The sequence below is a fragment of the Oncorhynchus clarkii genome, unplaced genomic scaffold (assembly GCF_045791955.1).
Source record: "Oncorhynchus clarkii lewisi isolate Uvic-CL-2024 unplaced genomic scaffold, UVic_Ocla_1.0 unplaced_contig_6243_pilon_pilon, whole genome shotgun sequence".
NCBI classification, from domain to species: Eukaryota; Metazoa; Chordata; class Actinopteri; order Salmoniformes; family Salmonidae; genus Oncorhynchus; species Oncorhynchus clarkii.
Window position 1 is genome coordinate 1 of NW_027258647.1, and position 17,258 is coordinate 17,258.

The following is a 17,258-nucleotide window of genomic DNA, read 5'->3' on the forward strand; positions in this document are numbered from 1 at the left end:
GCAGTCTGAGTTCAACTTTATTCAAAGTTTAGAAATGAATTGGGGAGTGAGACAAGGTTGCACTCTGAGTCCAACTTTATTCAATATCTACAAATGAATTGGAGAGAGACTTGTGTTCAATTTTAGTCCAGTTGTATTAAACATAACAAACTTGAATGTCACAACATTTTAAACAGACATCAAAGACAGACTCAGACTCAAACTCTCTCTCTCTCTCTCTCCCTCTACTAATTGGGGAGTTAGTTATAAGTATCCTTGGCCAGGCCATGTTGCAGAAAACGGGGGAAGGGTGGGAAGTGGTCGGGGCAGAGGAACAAAGACTTGGGGAGGAGCAACTAAAAGCAGCAGGTGAGGGAGGGGTTACAGACCAAGAGTCCTGAATCATAAAAGGCTTTGTTTTTAAACTACATTTTAGTCTAAGATCAATCTTTAAAAAAATCTAAAGTCAATTCTATTTCAAGTTCTACATCTCCAAATAAAGTTTAAACATCACAGCAATATTCTAGGGGTGGTTTTTGAGGGTCTGAACTCTGTTTGACCCCAACCATGACCAGAACCTTCAGAGGGGTTGTGATCTATATATGAGGGCCTCTCATAGCTTTGTATTGTGCTCACTTTGGCAGCACATATACTAAAATTGGATCGATACAGAGAAGATTAGCATGGCCCCTGCGAAAGGATGACACGCAAATCCGTGAAGCGCTCCTTATTTTCCTCACACGTCGAGACACAGAGAAATTGGAACCAAACAGAGAAGATTGGGCGGTAGTGACCCGGGGAGAATAAATTGTCCATTCCCCTCAGTCTAGTCTAAGGAGGAGGGGAAATGCTGGATGAGAGAAGCTCAGCCTACAGTAGAATGACAGGAACATTTGTGAAGCCTTCCTTATCAGGTTGCACTCTGAGTCCAACTTTATTCAATATCTACAAATGAATTGGAGAGAGACTTGTGTTCAATTTTAGTCCAGTTGTATTAAACATAACAAAAATGAATGTCACAACATTTTAAACAGACATCAAAGACAGACTCAGACTCAAACTCTCTCTCTCTCTCTCTCTCTCTCCCTCTACTAATTGGGGAGTTAGTTATAAGTATCCTTGGCCAGGCCATGTTGCAGAAAACGGGGGAAGGGTGGGAAGTGGTCGGGGCAGGGGAACAAAGACTTGGGGAGGAGCAACTAAAAGCAGCAGGTGAGGGAGGGGTTACAGACCAAGAGTCCTGAATCATAAAAGGCTTTGTTTTTAAACTACATTTTAGTCTAAGATCAATCTTTAAAAAAATCTAAAGTCAATTCTATTTCAAGTTCTACATCTCCAAATAAAGTTTAAACATCACAGCAATATTCTAGGGGTGGTTTTTGAGGGTCTGAACTCTGTTTGACCCCAACCATGACCAGAACCTTCAGAGGGGTTGTGATCTATATATGAGGGCCTCTCATAGCTTTGTATTGTGCTCGCTTTGGCAGCACATATACTAAAATTGGATCGATACAGAGAAGATTAGCATGGCCCCTGCGAAAGGATGACACGCAAATCCGTGAAGCGCTCCTTATTTTCCTCACACGTCGAGACACAGAGAAATTGGAACCAAACAGAGAAGATTGGGCGGTAGTGACCCGGGGAGAATAAATTGTCCATTCCCCTCAGTCTAGTCTAAGGAGGAGGGGAAATGCTGGATGAGAGAAGCTCAGCCTACAGTAGAATGACAGGAACATTTGTGAAGCCTTCCTTATTTTGAAATGGGGAGTGAGACAAGGTTGCAGCCTGAGACCAACTTTATTCAACATGTAGACAAATAATTGGCGAGTTAGGCACGGTTGCAGTCTGAGTTCAACTTTATTCAAAGTTTAGAAATGAATTGGGGAGTGAGACAAGGTTGCACTCTGAGTCCAACTTTATTCAATATCTACAAATGAATTGGAGAGAGACTTGTGTTCAATTTTAGTCCAGTTGTATTAAACATAACAAACTTGAATGTCACAACATTTTAAACAGACATCAAAGACAGACTCAGACTCAAACTCTCTCTCTCTCTCTCTCTCTCCCTCTACTAATTGGGGAGTTAGTTATAAGTATCCTTGGCCAGGCCATGTTGCAGAAAACGGGGGAAGGGTGGGAAGTGGTCGGGGCAGGGGAACAAAGACTTGGGGAGGAGCAACTAAAAGCAGCAGGTGAGGGAGGGGTTACAGACCAAGAGTCCTGAATCATAAAAGGCTTTGTTTTTAAACTACATTTTAGTCTAAGATCAATCTTTAAAAAAATCTAAAGTCAATTCTATTTCAAGTTCTACATCTCCAAATAAAGTTTAAACATCACAGCAATATTCTAGGGGTGGTTTTTGAGGGTCTGAACTCTGTTTGACCCCAACCATGACCAGAACCTTCAGAGGGGTTGTGATCTATATATGAGGGCCTCTCATAGCTTTGTATTGTGCTCGCTTTGGCAGCACATATACTAAAATTGGATCGATACAGAGAAGATTAGCATGGCCCCTGCGAAAGGATGACACGCAAATCCGTGAAGCGCTCCTTATTTTCCTCACACGTCGAGACACAGAGAAATTGGAACCAAACAGAGAAGATTGGGCGGTAGTGACCCGGGGAGAATAAATTGTCCATTCCCCTCAGTCTAGTCTAAGGAGGAGGGGAAATGCTGGATGAGAGAAGCTCAGCCTACAGTAGAATGACAGGAACATTTGTGAAGCCTTCCTTATTTTGAAATGGGGAGTGAGACAAGGTTGCAGCCTGAGACCAACTTTATTCAACATGTAGACAAATAATTGGCGAGTTAGGCACGGTTGCAGTCTGAGTTCAACTTTATTCAAAGTTTAGAAATGAATTGGGGAGTGAGACAAGGTTGCACTCTGAGTCCAACTTTATTCAATATCTACAAATGAATTGGAGAGAGACTTGTGTTCAATTTTAGTCCAGTTGTATTAAACATAACAAACTTGAATGTCACAACATTTTAAACAGACATCAAAGACAGACTCAGACTCAAACTCTCTCTCTCTCTCTCTCCCTCTACTAATTGGGGAGTTAGTTATAAGTATCCTTGGCCAGGCCATGTTGCAGAAAACGGGGGAAGGGTGGGAAGTGGTCGGGGCAGGGGAACAAAGACTTGGGGAGGAGCAACTAAAAGCAGCAGGTGAGGGAGGGGTTACAGACCAAGAGTCCTGAATCATAAAAGGCTTTGTTTTTAAACTACATTTTAGTCTAAGATCAATCTTTAAAAAAATCTAAAGTCAATTCTATTTCAAGTTCTACATCTCCAAATAAAGTTTAAACATCACAGCAATATTCTAGGGGTGGTTTTTGAGGGTCTGAACTCTGTTTGACCCCAACCATGACCAGAACCTTCAGAGGGGTTGTGATCTATATATGAGGGCCTCTCATAGCTTTGTATTGTGCTCGCTTTGGCAGCACATATACTAAAATTGGATCGATACAGAGAAGATTAGCATGGCCCCTGCGAAAGGATGACACGCAAATCCGTGAAGCGCTCCTTATTTTCCTCACACGTCGAGACACAGAGAAATTGGAACCAAACAGAGAAGATTGGGCGGTAGTGACCCGGGGAGAATAAATTGTCCATTCCCCTCAGTCTAGTCTAAGGAGGAGGGGAAATGCTGGATGAGAGAAGCTCAGCCTACAGTAGAATGACAGGAACATTTGTGAAGCCTTCCTTATTTTGAAATGGGGAGTGAGACAAGGTTGCAGCCTGAGACCAACTTTATTCAACATGTAGACAAATAATTGGCGAGTTAGGCACGGTTACAGTCTGAGTTCAACTTTATTCAAAGTTTAGAAATGAATTGGGGAGTGAGACAAGGTTGCACTCTGAGTCCAACTTTATTCAATATCTACAAATGAATTGGAGAGAGACTTGTGTTCAATTTTAGTCCAGTTGTATTAAACATAACAAACTTGAATGTCACAACATTTTAAACAGACATCAAAGACAGACTCAGACTCAAACTCTCTCTCTCTCTCTCTCCCTCTACTAATTGGGGAGTTAGTTATAAGTATCCTTGGCCAGGCCATGTTGCAGAAAACGGGGGAAGGGTGGGAAGTGGTCGGGGCAGGGGAACAAAGACTTGGGGAGGAGCAACTAAAAGCAGCAGGTGAGGGAGGGGTTACAGACCAAGAGTCCTGAATCATAAAAGGCTTTGTTTTTAAACTACATTTTAGTCTAAGATCAATCTTTAAAAAAATCTAAAGTCAATTCTATTTCAAGTTCTACATCTCCAAATAAAGTTTAAACATCACAGCAATATTCTAGGGGTGGTTTTTGAGGGTCTGAACTCTGTTTGACCCCAACCATGACCAGAACCTTCAGAGGGGTTGTGATCTATATATGAGGGCCTCTCATAGCTTTGTATTGTGCTCGCTTTGGCAGCACATATACTAAAATTGGATCGATACAGAGAAGATTAGCATGGCCCCTGCGAAAGTCTAGACACAGAGAAATTAGAACCAAACAGAGAAGATTGGGTGGTAGTGACCCGGCGAGAATAAATTGTCCATTCCCCTCAGTCTAGTCTAAGGAGGAGGGGAAATGCTGGATGAGAGAAGCTCAGTCTACAGTAGAATGACAGGAACATTTGTGAAGCCTTCCTTATTTTGAAATGGGGAATGACACGCAGCCTGAGACCAACTTTATTCAACATGTAGACAAATAATTGGCGAGTTAGGCACGGTTGCAGTCTGAGTTCAACAGTATTCAAAGTTTAGAAATGAATTGGGGAGTGAGACAAGGTTGCAGCCTGAGACCAACTTTATTCAACATGTAGACAAATAATTGGCGAGTTAGGCACGGTTGCAGTCTGAGTTCAACTTTATTCAAAGTTTAGAAATGAATTGGGGAGTGAGACAAGGTTGCACTCTGAGTCCAACTTTATTCAATATCTACAAATGAATTGGAGAGAGACTTGTGTTCAATTTTAGTCCAGTTGTATTAAACATAACAAACTTGAATGTCACAACATTTTAAACAGACATCAAAGACAGACTCAGACTCAAACTCTCTCTCTCTCTCTCTCTCTCCCTCTACTAATTGGGGAGTTAGTTAGAAGTATCCTTGGCCAGGCCATGTTGCAGAAAACGGGGGAAGGGTGGGAAGTGGTCGGGGCAGGGGAACAAAGACTTGAGGAGGAGCAACTAAAAGCAGCAGGTGAGGGAGGGGTTACAGACCAAGAGTCCTGAATCATAAAAGGCTTTGTTTTTAAACTACATTTTAGTCTAAGATCAATCTTTAAAAAAATCTAAAGTCAATTCTATTTCAAGTTCTACATCTCCAAATAAAGTTTAAACATCACAGCAATATTCTAGGGGTGGTTTTTGAGGGTCTGAACTCTGTTTGACCCCAACCATGACCAGAACCTTCAGAGGGGTTGTGATCTATATATGAGGGCCTCTCATAGCTTTGTATTGTGCTCGCTTTGGCAGCACATATACTAAAATTGGATCGATACAGAGAAGATTAGCATGGCCCCTGCGAAAGTCTAGACACAGAGAAATTAGAACCAAACAGAGAAGATTGGGTGGTAGTGACCCGGCGAGAATAAATTGTCCATTCCCCTCAGTCTAGTCTAAGGAGGAGGGGAAATGCTGGATGAGAGAAGCTCAGTCTACAGTAGAATGACAGGAACATTTGTGAAGCCTTCCTTATTTTGAAATGGGGAATGACACGCAGCCTGAGACCAACTTTATTCAACATGTAGACAAATAATTGGCGAGTTAGGCACGGTTGCAGTCTGAGTTCAACAGTATTCAAAGTTTAGAAATGAATTGGGGAGTGAGACAAGGTTGCAGCCTGAGACCAACTTTATTCAACATGTAGACAAATAATTGGCGAGTTAGGCACGGTTGCAGTCTGAGTTCAACTTTATTCAAAGTTTAGAAATGAATTGGGGAGTGAGACAAGGTTGCACTCTGAGTCCAACTTTATTCAATATCTACAAATGAATTGGAGAGAGACTTGTGTTCAATTTTAGTCCAGTTGTATTAAACATAACAAACTTGAATGTCACAACATTTTAAACAGACATCAAAGACAGACTCAGACTCAAACTCTCTCTCTCTCTCTCTCTCTCCCTCTACTAATTGGGGAGTTAGTTAGAAGTATCCTTGGCCAGGCCATGTTGCAGAAAACGGGGGAAGGGTGGAAAGTGGTCGGGGCAGGGGAACAAAGACTTGAGGAGGAGCAACTAAAAGCAGCAGGTGAGGGAGGGGTTACAGACCAAGAGTCCTGAATCATAAAAGGCTTTGTTTTTAAACTACATTTTAGTCTAAGATCAATCTTTAAAAAAATCTAAAGTCAATTCTATTTCAAGTTCTACATCTCCAAATAAAGTTTAAACATCACAGCAATATTCTAGGGGTGGTTTTTGAGGGTCTGAACTCTGTTTGACCCCAACCATGACCAGAACCTTCAGAGGGGTTGTGATCTATATATGAGGGCCTCTCATAGCTTTGTATTGTGCTCGCTTTGGCAGCACATATACTAAAATTGGATCGATACAGAGAAGATTAGCATGGCCCCTGCGAAAGGATGACACGCAAATCCGTGAAGTGCTCCTTATTTTCCTCACACGTCGAGACACAGAGAAATTGGAACCAAACAGAGAAGATTGGGCGGTAGTGACCCGGGGAGAATAAATTGTCCATTCCCCTCAGTCTAGTCTAAGGAGGAGGGGAAATGCTGGATGAGAGAAGCTCAGCCTACAGTAGAATGACAGGAACATTTGTGAAGCCTTCCTTATCAGGTTGCACTCTGAGTCCAACTTTATTCAATATCTACAAATGAATTGGAGAGAGACTTGTGTTCAATTTTAGTCCAGTTGTATTAAACATAACAAACTTGAATGTCACAACATTTTAAACAGACATCAAAGACAGACTCAGACTCAAACTCTCTCTCTCTCTCTCTCTCTCCCTCTACTAATTGGGGAGTTAGTTATAAGTATCCTTGGCCAGGCCATGTTGCAGAAAACGGGGGAAGGGTGGGAAGTGGTCGGGGCAGGGGAACAAAGACTTGGGGAGGAGCAACTAAAAGCAGCAGGTGAGGGAGGGGTTACAGACCAAGAGTCCTGAATCATAAAAGGCTTTGTTTTTAAACTACATTTTAGTCTAAGATCAATCTTTAAAAAAATCTAAAGTCAATTCTATTTCAAGTTCTACATCTCCAAATAAAGTTTAAACATCACAGCAATATTCTAGGGGTGGTTTTTGAGGGTCTGAACTCTGTTTGACCCCAACCATGACCAGAACCTTCAGAGGGGTTGTGATCTATATATGAGGGCCTCTCATAGCTTTGCATTGTGCTCGCTTTGGCAGCACATATACTAAAATTGGATCGATACAGAGAAGATTAGCATGGCCCCTGCGAAAGGATGACACGCAAATCCGTGAAGCGCTCCTTATTTTCCTCACACGTCGAGACACAGAGAAATTGGAACCAAACAGAGAAGATTGGGCGGTAGTGACCCGGGGAGAATAAATTGTCCATTCCCCTCAGTCTAGTCTAAGGAGGAGGGGAAATGCTGGATGAGAGAAGCTCAGTCTACAGTAGAATGACAGGAACATTTGTGAAGCCTTCCTTATTTTGAAATGGGGAATGACACGCAGCCTGAGACCAACTTTATTCAACATGTAGACAAATAATTGGCGAGTTAGGCACGGTTGCAGTCTGAGTTCAACAGTATTCAAAGTTTAGAAATGAATTGGGGAGTGAGACAAGGTTGCAGCCTGAGACCAACTTTATTCAACATGTAGACAAATAATTGGCGAGTTAGGCACGGTTGCAGTCTGAGTTCAACTTTATTCAAAGTTTAGAAATGAATTGGGGAGTGAGACAAGGTTGCACTCTGAGTCCAACTTTATTCAATATCTACAAATGAATTGGAGAGAGACTTGTGTTCAATTTTAGTCCAGTTGTATTAAACATAACAAACTTGAATGTCACAACATTTTAAACAGACATCAAAGTCAGACTCAGACTCAAACTCTCTCTCTCTCTCTCTCTCTCCCTCTACTAATTGGGGAGTTAGTTATAAGTATCCTTGGCCAGGCCATGTTGCAGAAAACGGGGGAAGGGTGGGAAGTGGTCGGGGCAGGGGAACAAAGACTTGGGGAGGAGCAACTAAAAGCAGCAGGTGAGGGAGGGGTTACAGACCAAGAGTCCTGAATCATAAAAGGCTTTGTTTTTAAACTACATTTTAGTCTAAGATCAATCTTTAAAAAAATCTAAAGTCAATTCTATTTCAAGTTCTACATCTCCAAATAAAGTTTAAACATCACAGCAATATTCTAGGGGTGGTTTTTGAGGGTCTGAACTCTGTTTGACCCCAACCATGACCAGAACCTTCAGAGGGGTTGTGATCTATATATGAGGGCCTCTCATAGCTTTGTATTGTGCTCGCTTTGGCAGCACATATACTAAAATTGGATCGATACAGAGAAGATTAGCATGGCCCCTGCGAAAGTCTAGACACAGAGAAATTGGAACCAAACAGAGAAGATTGGGTGGTAGTGACCCGGCGAGAATAAATTGTCCATTCCCCTCAGTCTAGTCTAAGGAGGAGGGGAAATGCTGGATGAGAGAAGCTCAGTCTACAGTAGAATGACAGGAACATTTGTGAAGACTTCCTTAATTTTGAAATGGGGAGTGAGACAAGGTTGCAGCCTGAGACCAACTTTATTCAACATGTAGACAAATAATTGGCGAGTTAGGCACGGTTGCAGTCTGAGTTCAACTTTATTCAAAGTTTAGAAATGAATTGGGGAGTGAGACAAGGTTGCACTCTGAGTCCAACTTTATTCAATATCTACAAATGAATTGGAGAGAGACTTGTGTTCAATTTTAGTCCAGTTGTATTAAACATAACAAACTTGAATGTCACAACATTTTAAACAGACATCAAAGTCAGACTCAAACTCAGTCTCTCTGACATCAAAGTCAGACTCAGAGAGAGAAGGAGAGAAAGAGAATAGTCATTTAGGAACAATTTCTTATTTTCGATGATGGCCTAGGAACAGTGTGTTAGTTGTCTTGATCAGGGGTAGAACGACAGATTTTTACCTTGTTAGCTCTGGGATTCGATCTTGCGGTTACTAGTCCAACATTCTAACCACTAGGCTACCCTGCCTGCAGTTGTCATGATGTCCTTTGATTTTTAGTGATGTTTTAGTCAGTTGGACTTACGTTTTCCAGTGGGGCATTGCAATGCAGTCTGGGAGTCGTAGTTTAACTGGTTATAGTATAAAGTGGTGGAAATTGTCTTTGTAATATTTTTAACACTTGACCTCAGAACACAGTTAGCTGCGCTTGTATTATATAAACTATGTTGGTGGTCTACTTGGTAGGTTTCCCAGCTGGCACCAGGGATGAGGCTTAACTCAGGTGTCAGGTGGCTTCAGCAAACGGCGTACCGACTTTGATGGGTTTGGGTTATGGCAAGGAAGGCAACTACATGGCAGATGGTGGGAAAATGTTATACTTTGGATGTATATTGTTGATGGGAGGGGAGACTAGAATTTTCATGTCCTCTGAAACACATTTTGTCCAGTAGGCTCTGGTCGGTAAGTGTCCCAATTTGGTACCAACTCCTTGTGAAGGATTATTGGAATGTTGAAGAGCTTGATGTTCCAACGCTTTTTCTCCACTCCGCCATCAGATATTTTCTTAAGGTAGCGTTAGCTAGCCAGCTTAATTGCTCAATAGCCAAACTTAGTTTCAACCAAATTGAGTTGAGCTACCTTAAGATGGATGCACTAACCGAGGGAGACTGTATTTACTATCACTGTTGTGGTTGTCTCACCAAGCTACCTTAAGATGGATGCACTAACTGCAAGTTGCTCTGGATAGTGACCATACTATTCCCTTAAAGCCACACAGTGTAAAGTACATGGGTCATGTAAACAATGGAGCACATGCATCACATGCTAAGAGCACTTGACTGTAAGTCTCTCTGGATAAGAGGGTCTGACTAAATGACTAAATTGTATGTGGAGATTCCATGCAGGTCTCCCTGTTTTAACCACTCTGTTTGTCTTTGGCAGAAGAGAGACCCGACTCAGAGGAACCAGAGACGTCTGAACCAGCGAGACGACACCACTGTTCCCAGTGTGGAAAGAGTTATACCCGTTTATGGAGCCTGAAAAACCACAAGAGAACACATGCAGGGAAGAAGCCTTATCACTGCTCTCAGTGTGGAAAGAGTTTTAGCTGGTCTGGGCAACTGAAAGAACACGAGAGAATACACACAGGAGACAAGCCTTACCATTGCTTCCAGTGTGGAAAGAGATTTATCCAGTCAACACATCTGCACGAGCATAAGAGAACACACACAGGAGAAAAAAACATTCCAATGCTCTCAGTGTGGAAGGACATTTTCTCGATCAGGGGACCTGAAATCTCATGAGAGAACACACACAGGGGAAAATGCTTATCATTGTTCCCATTGTAAAAGTAGTTTTAGCTGGTCAGGACAACTGAACGAGCATTAGAGAGCACACACAGGAGTGAAGCCTTACCACTGCTCCCAGTGTGGAAAGAGTTTTACAAGGTTGGGGTCCCTTAAATCACATAAGATATATACACACACAGGAGATAAGCCCTATCATTGCCCCCAGTGTGAAAATACCTATTTATCATTAGGGGACATGAAAAAGCACGAGAGAAAACACTCTGTAGAGAAGCCATTCAAATGCTTGCAGTGTGGAAAGAGTTATACCCGGTTAGGGAACTTGAAAACGCATGAGATGACACACACAGGAGAGAAGCCATTCCAATGCTCTGGGTGTGGAAGGCGTTTTACCAGGTTAGGGAACCTGAAAAGGCATGAGGTGACACATAAAGGAGGGTAGCCTCACCTCTGCTCCCAGTGTGAAAAGGGTTTTGTTCAGATAAGGGTCTTGAAAGAGCCAAACTACATACACAGGAGAAGACATACCACTGCTCTCATTGTGGAAAGACATTTCCAGAGGACCTGAAATCACGAGAGAAAGTGGCAAAATGTAGATTTTCCAACCCAAATAGACATACCCAAAAGTAACTGCTATTCATGTGTAATTACATGATGCCGACATGCAAAAACTTGGTATATTTGGTATATAAAGAAGACATCTGGGAGATGTGGGAGGTAGCCTAGTGGTTAGAGCGTTGGACTAGTAACTGGAAGGTTGCAAGTTCAAACCCCCGAGCTGACAAGGTACAAATCTGTCATTCTGCCCCTGAACAGGCAGTTAACCCACTGTTCCTAGGGTAGATTGAGTTGTATTATTTGTGTTTTTGTGTGTCTTTATATTGACTGAGTAGAAAAGTATCACCGATTTACTTGTATTTTTGTATTTGTTGAACTTTACAAAGAGTGTATGAAAATAAATCAAAATTAATTTCAAGGGAGAAAAGGTGCACAAACCTTTATTTAACTAGACAAGTCAGTCAAGAACAAATTCTTATTTTCAATGACGGCCTAGGAACAGTGGGTTAACTGCCTTCACACTCTATTCCCCCTTCACACTCTCTTCCCCCTTCACACTCTCTTCCCCATTCACACTCTCTTCCCCATTCATACTCTCTTCCCCATTCACACTCTCTCCCCCCTTCATACTCTCTTCCCCCTTCACACTCTCTCCCCCCTTCATACTCTCTTCCCCCTTCACACTCTCTTCCCCCTTCATACTCCCTCCCCCCTTCACTTTCTTCCTCCTTCAGACTCTCTTCCCCCTTCACACTCTCTTCCCCCTTCACACTCTCTTCCCCCTTCATACTCCCTTCCCCCTTCACACTCTCTTCCCCCTTCACACTCTCTTCCCCCTTCACACTCTCTTCCCCCTTCAGACTCTCTTCCCCCTTCACACTCTCTTCCCCCTTCACACTCTCTTCCCCCTTCACACTCTCTTCCCCCTTCACACTCTCTTCCCCCTTCACACTCTCTTCCCCCTTCACACTCTCTTCCCCCTTCACACTCTCTTCCCCCTTCACACTCTCTTCCCCCTTCACACTCTCTTCCCCCTTCACACTCTCTTCCCCCTTCACACTCTCTTCCCCCTTCACACTCTCTTCCCCCTTCACACTCTCTTCCCACTTCACACTCTCTTCCCCCTTCACACTCTCTTCCCCCTTCACACTCTCTTCCCCCTTCACACTCTCTTCCCCCTTCACACTCTCTTCCCCCTTCACACTCTCTTCCCCCTTCACACTCTCTTCCCCCTTCACACTCTCTTCCCCCTTCACACTCTCTTCCCCCTTCACACTCTCTTCCCCCTTCACACTCTCTTCCCACTTCACACTCTCTTCCCCCTTCACACTCTCTTCCCCCTTCACACTCTCTTCCCCCTTCACACTCTCTTCCTCCTTCACACTCTCTTCCCCCTTCATACTCTCTTCCCCCTTCACGGTTGAGGTCTTTGAATTGTTGAAGCGCCCCTGCAGGACTCGGTCCCGGAACCTCTCGGGGTAGGAGACAGCTACCTTGTCTCTCGCCAGAAGATTTCCCCAGAGAGCCATGATCTCCTCTATGTGCCTATTAGAGAACCATGGCCCCTCCAGCAGCCTCACCAGACTCCTGGCCAGGAGGACCACGTGCTGGTATCCACTAACCCCATCAGGTCCTATGTTCTCCTGGTATCCACTAACCCCATCAGGTCCTATGTACTCCTGGTATCCACTAACCCCATCAGGTCCTATGTACTCCTGGTATCCACTAACCCCATCAGGTCCTATGTTCTCCTGGTATCCACTAACCCCATCAGGTCCTATGCACTCCTGGTATCCACTAACCCCATCAGGTCCTATGTACTCCTGGTATCCACTAACCCCATCAGGTCCTATGTACTCCTGGTATCCACTAACCCCATCAGTTCCTATGTACTCCTGGTATCCACTAACCCCATCAGGTCCTATGTACTGCTGGTATCCACTAACCCCATCAGGTCCTATGTACTCCTGGTATCCACTAACCCCATCAGGTCCTATGTTCTCCTGGTATCCACTAACCCCATCAGGTCCTATGTACTCCTGGTATCCACTAACCCCATCAGGTCCTATGTACTCCTGGTATCCACTAACCCCATCAGGTCCTATGTACTCCCGGTATCCACTAAACCCCTTCAGGTCCTATGTTCTCCTTAAAAAATAGAAGAGTCCTTGGGAAGGGTTGGATTAATAGTTATGAATGGAAAGACACTTAAGTCATGTGAGCTGTTTAGGATGTGGATCGGCACTGACGTCATCCTCCGTGTCCTGATTGGCAGCGGGTGCAGTGTCCACCTGACCGTTGAGTCATCAGTGGGTGTGATGACAGGTAGCTGGGATGGGTTGGGTTGAGTGGGATCAGTGGGTGTGATGACAGGTAGCTGGGATGGGTTGGGTTGAGTGGGATCAGGGGTGTGATGACAGGTAGCTGGGATGGGTTGAGTGGGATCAGTGGGCGGTAGACTGGTAGCTGGGATGGGCTGGGTTGAGTGGGATCAGTGGGTGGTGATGACAGGTAGCTGGGATGGGTTGGGTTGAGTGGGATCAGTGGGTGTGATGACAGGTAGCTGGGATGGGCTGGGTTGAGTGGGATCAGTGGGTGTGATGACAAGTAGCTGGGATGGGTTGAGTGGGATCAGTGGGTGGTGGACTGGTAGCTGGGATGGGTTGGGTTGAGTGGGATCAGTGGGTGTGATGACAGGTAGCTGGGATGGGTTGGGTTGAGTGGGATCAGTGGGTGTGATGACAAGTAGCTGGGATGGGTTGAGTGGGATCAGTGGGCGGTAGACTGGTAGCTGGGATGGGCTGGGTTGAGTGGGATCAGTGGGTGGTGATGACAGGTAGCTGGGATGGGTTGGGTTGAGTGGGATCAGTGGGTGTGATGACTGGTAGCTGGGATGGGTTGGGTTGAGTGGGATCAGGGGTGTGATGACAGGTAGCTGGGATGGGTTGAGTGGGATCAATGGGCGGTAGACTGGTAGCTGGGATGGGCTGGGTTGAGTGGGATCAGTGGGTGGTGATGACAGGTAGCTGGGATGGGCTGGGTTGAGTGGGATCAGTGGGTGTGATGACTGGTAGCTGGGATGGGTTGGGTTGAGTGGGATCAGTGGGTGTGATGACAGGTAGCTGGGATGGGTTGGGTTGAGTGGGATCAGTGGGTGTGATGACTGGTAGCTGGGATGGGCTGGGTTGAGTGGGATCAGTGGGTGGTGATGACAGGTAGCTGGGATGGGTTGGGTTGAGTGGGATCAGTGGGTGTGATGACTGGTAGCTGGGATGGGTTGGGTTGAGTGGGATCAGTGGGTGTGATGACAGGTAGCTGGGATGGGTTGGGTTGAGTGGGATCAGGGGGCGGTGGACTGGTAGCTGGGATGGGTTGGGTTGAGTGGGATCAGTGGGTGGTGATGACAGGTAGCTGGGATGTGTTGGGTTGAGTGGGATCAGTGGGTGTGATGACTGGTAGCTGGGATGGGTTGGGTTGAGTGGGATCAGGGGGCGGTGGACTGGTAGCTGGGATGGGTTGGGTTGAGTGGGATCAGTGGGTGGTGATGACTGGTTGCTGGGATGGGTTGGGTTGAGTGGGATCAGTGGGTGTGATGACTGGTAGCTGGGATGGGTTGGGTTGAGTGGGATCAGGGGTGTGATGACAGGTAGCTGGGATGGGCTGGGTTGAGTAGGATCAGTGGGTGTGATGACTGGTAGCTGGGATGGGTTGGGTTGAGTGGGATCAGTGGGCGGTGGACTGGTCTTCCTGAGTGGAGGGACTGGTGGGAGACTCTCATCGAGGGTGGGGTCATCCTCCTCCTCAAGCTCTCCCAGGTCGTCCTCCTCTCCCTCTCCTCCCTCAAATAGATCAGGTGTCCCGTCTGGGACATCCGGGTCCTTACCGAGGTTGGACTCCAGCCTCTGGTCACTATCGGTCTGGGAGAAGAGATACTCGACCCCAATGAGTTCCCCTTAAACAGGGAGACAACAAAGAAGAGATACTCGACCCCCAATGAGTTCCCCTTAAACAGAGAGACAACAAAGAAGAGATACTCGACCCCCAATGAGTTCCCCTTGAGAAGAGATACTCGACCCCAAATGAGTTCACCTTAAATAGGGAGACAACAAAGAAGAGATGAGTACACAAACAGAACCGTACGTTTTAGTGTGTGTATATTTGTATAATTTATAAATACACTGCTCAAAAAAATAAAGGGAACACTTAAACAACACAATGTAACTCCAAGTCAATCACACTTGTGTGAAATCAAACTGTCCACCTAGGAAGCAAAACTGATTGACAATAAATTTCACATGCTGTTTGTGAAAATGGAATAGACAACAGGTGGAAATTATAGGCAATTAGCAAGACACCCCCAATGAAGGAGTGGTTCTGCAGGTGGTGACCACAGACCACTTCTCAGTTCCTATGCTTCCTGGCTGGGGTTTTGGTCAATTTCGAATCCTGGCGGTACTTTCACTATAGTGGTAGCATGAGACGGAGCTCATCCAGGATGGCACATCAATGCGAGCTGTGGCAAGAAGGCTTGCTGTGTCTGTCAGCGTAGTGTCCAGAGCATGGAGGCGCTACCAGGAGACAGGCCAGTACATCAGGAGACATGAAGGAGGCCGTAGGAGGGCAACAACCCAGCAGCAGGACCGCTACCTCCGCCTTTGTGCAAGGAGGAGCAGGAGGAGCACTGCCAGAGCCCTGCAAAATGACCTCCAGCAGGCCACAAATGTGCATGTGTCTGCTTAAACGGTCAGAAACAGACTCCATGAGGGTGGTATGAGGGCCCGATGTCTACAGGTGGGGGTTGTGCTTACAGCCCAACACCGTGCAGGACGTTTGGCATTTGCCAGAGAACACCAAGATTGGCAAATTCACCACTGGTGCCCTGTCCTCCATGTGCTCGCCAGAGGTACTGCCTGCCATTTGGTTCCGAGATGAGATCCTCAGACCCCTTGTGAGACCATATGCTGGTGCGGTAGGCCCTGGGTTCCTCCTAATGCAAAACAATGCTAGACCTCATGTGGCTGGAGTGTGTCAGCAGTTCCTGCAAGAGGAAGGCATTGATGCTATGGACTGGCCCGCCCGTTCCCCAGACCTGAATCCAATTGAGAACATCTGGGACATCATGTCTCGCTCCATCCACCAACGCCGCGTTGCACCACAGACTGTCCAGGAGTTGGCGGATGCTTTAGTCCAGGTCTGGGAGGAGATCCCTCAGGAGACCATCCGCCACCTCATCAGGAGCATGTCCAGGCGTTGTAGGGAGGTCATACAGGCACGCGGAGGCCACACACACTACTGAGCCTCATTTTGACTTGTTTTAAGGACATTACATCAAAGTTGGATCAGCCCGTAGTGTGGTTTTCCACTTTAATTTTGAGTGTGACTCCAAATCCAGACCTCCATGGGTTAATACATTTGATTTCCATTGATCATTTTTGTGTGATTTTGTTGTCAGCACATTCAACTATGTAAAGAAAAAAGTATTTAATAAGAATATGTCAGTCATTTAGATCTAGGATGTGTTATTTTAGTGTTCCCTTTATTTTTTTGAGCAGTGAACATACCAGTGTACTTTGCAGGCCTTGTGTGATGATCGTTCACTAGACTACAGCCCATGAGCTTCTGACTCGTTAATAACGTACTGGGCTACACCATCATATATCAGTGTAGGGGCTGTTTCTGTCCCCCTCCCCCCTCCTCTACACCATCATATATCAGTGTAGGGTCTGTCCCCCCCCCCTCCTCTACACCATCATATATCAGTGTAGGGGCTGTTCCCCCCCCCCCCCCTCTTCACCATCATATATCAGTGTAGGGGCTGTCCCCCCCCTCCTATACACCATCATATATTGGTGTAGGGGCTGTTCCCCCCCCCCTCCTCTACACCATCATATATCAGTGTAGGGGCTGCCCCCCCCCCCCCCCCTCCTCTACACCATCATATATTGGTGTAGGGGCTGTTTCCCTCCACTACACCATCATATATCGGTGTAGGGGCTGCCCCCCCCCTCCTCTACACCATCATATATCAGTGTAGGGGCTGCTTCTGTTCCCCCCCCCCCCCCCTCTACACCATCATATATCAGTGTAGGGGCTGCTTCTGTCCCCCCCCCGTCCCCCCCCCCCGCTGGGACATCATGTCCCCCCCTCCTCTACACCATCATATATCAGTGTAGGGGCTGTCCCCCCCCTCCTCTACACCATCATATATCAGTGTAGGGGCTGCCCCCCCCCCCCTCCTCTACACCATCATATATTGGTGTAGGGGCTGTTTCCC

General features: G+C 45.8%; 9 non-coding genes across 9 annotated transcripts; all 9 read left to right on the forward strand.

Moving 5' to 3' along the window:
* The first annotated feature begins 607 nt into the window (after nucleotides 1–607).
* LOC139397822 (U6 spliceosomal RNA) lies at nucleotides 608–714 on the forward strand. The gene has a single exon (XR_011631132.1). It is a non-coding gene; the product is annotated as a U6 spliceosomal RNA (small nuclear RNA).
* A 736-nt stretch (nucleotides 715–1,450) lies between these two features.
* Nucleotides 1,451–1,557, forward strand: LOC139397823 (U6 spliceosomal RNA). Its single transcript, XR_011631133.1, has one exon. It is a non-coding gene; the product is annotated as a U6 spliceosomal RNA (small nuclear RNA).
* An 873-nt stretch (nucleotides 1,558–2,430) lies between these two features.
* On the forward strand, nucleotides 2,431–2,537 carry LOC139397824 (U6 spliceosomal RNA). The gene has a single exon (XR_011631134.1). It is a non-coding gene; the product is annotated as a U6 spliceosomal RNA (small nuclear RNA).
* Nucleotides 2,538–3,406: 869 nt separating this feature from the next.
* Nucleotides 3,407–3,513, forward strand: LOC139397825 (U6 spliceosomal RNA). Its single transcript, XR_011631135.1, has one exon. It is a non-coding gene; the product is annotated as a U6 spliceosomal RNA (small nuclear RNA).
* An 869-nt stretch (nucleotides 3,514–4,382) lies between these two features.
* On the forward strand, nucleotides 4,383–4,490 carry LOC139397819 (U6 spliceosomal RNA). The gene has a single exon (XR_011631129.1). It is a non-coding gene; the product is annotated as a U6 spliceosomal RNA (small nuclear RNA).
* Nucleotides 4,491–5,431: 941 nt separating this feature from the next.
* Nucleotides 5,432–5,539, forward strand: LOC139397820 (U6 spliceosomal RNA). The gene has a single exon (XR_011631130.1). It is a non-coding gene; the product is annotated as a U6 spliceosomal RNA (small nuclear RNA).
* Nucleotides 5,540–6,480: 941 nt separating this feature from the next.
* On the forward strand, nucleotides 6,481–6,587 carry LOC139397817 (U6 spliceosomal RNA). Its single transcript, XR_011631127.1, has one exon. It is a non-coding gene; the product is annotated as a U6 spliceosomal RNA (small nuclear RNA).
* Nucleotides 6,588–7,321: 734 nt separating this feature from the next.
* LOC139397818 (U6 spliceosomal RNA) lies at nucleotides 7,322–7,428 on the forward strand. The gene has a single exon (XR_011631128.1). It is a non-coding gene; the product is annotated as a U6 spliceosomal RNA (small nuclear RNA).
* Nucleotides 7,429–8,414: 986 nt separating this feature from the next.
* LOC139397821 (U6 spliceosomal RNA) lies at nucleotides 8,415–8,522 on the forward strand. The gene has a single exon (XR_011631131.1). It is a non-coding gene; the product is annotated as a U6 spliceosomal RNA (small nuclear RNA).
* The last annotated feature ends 8,736 nt before the right edge of the window (nucleotides 8,523–17,258 follow it).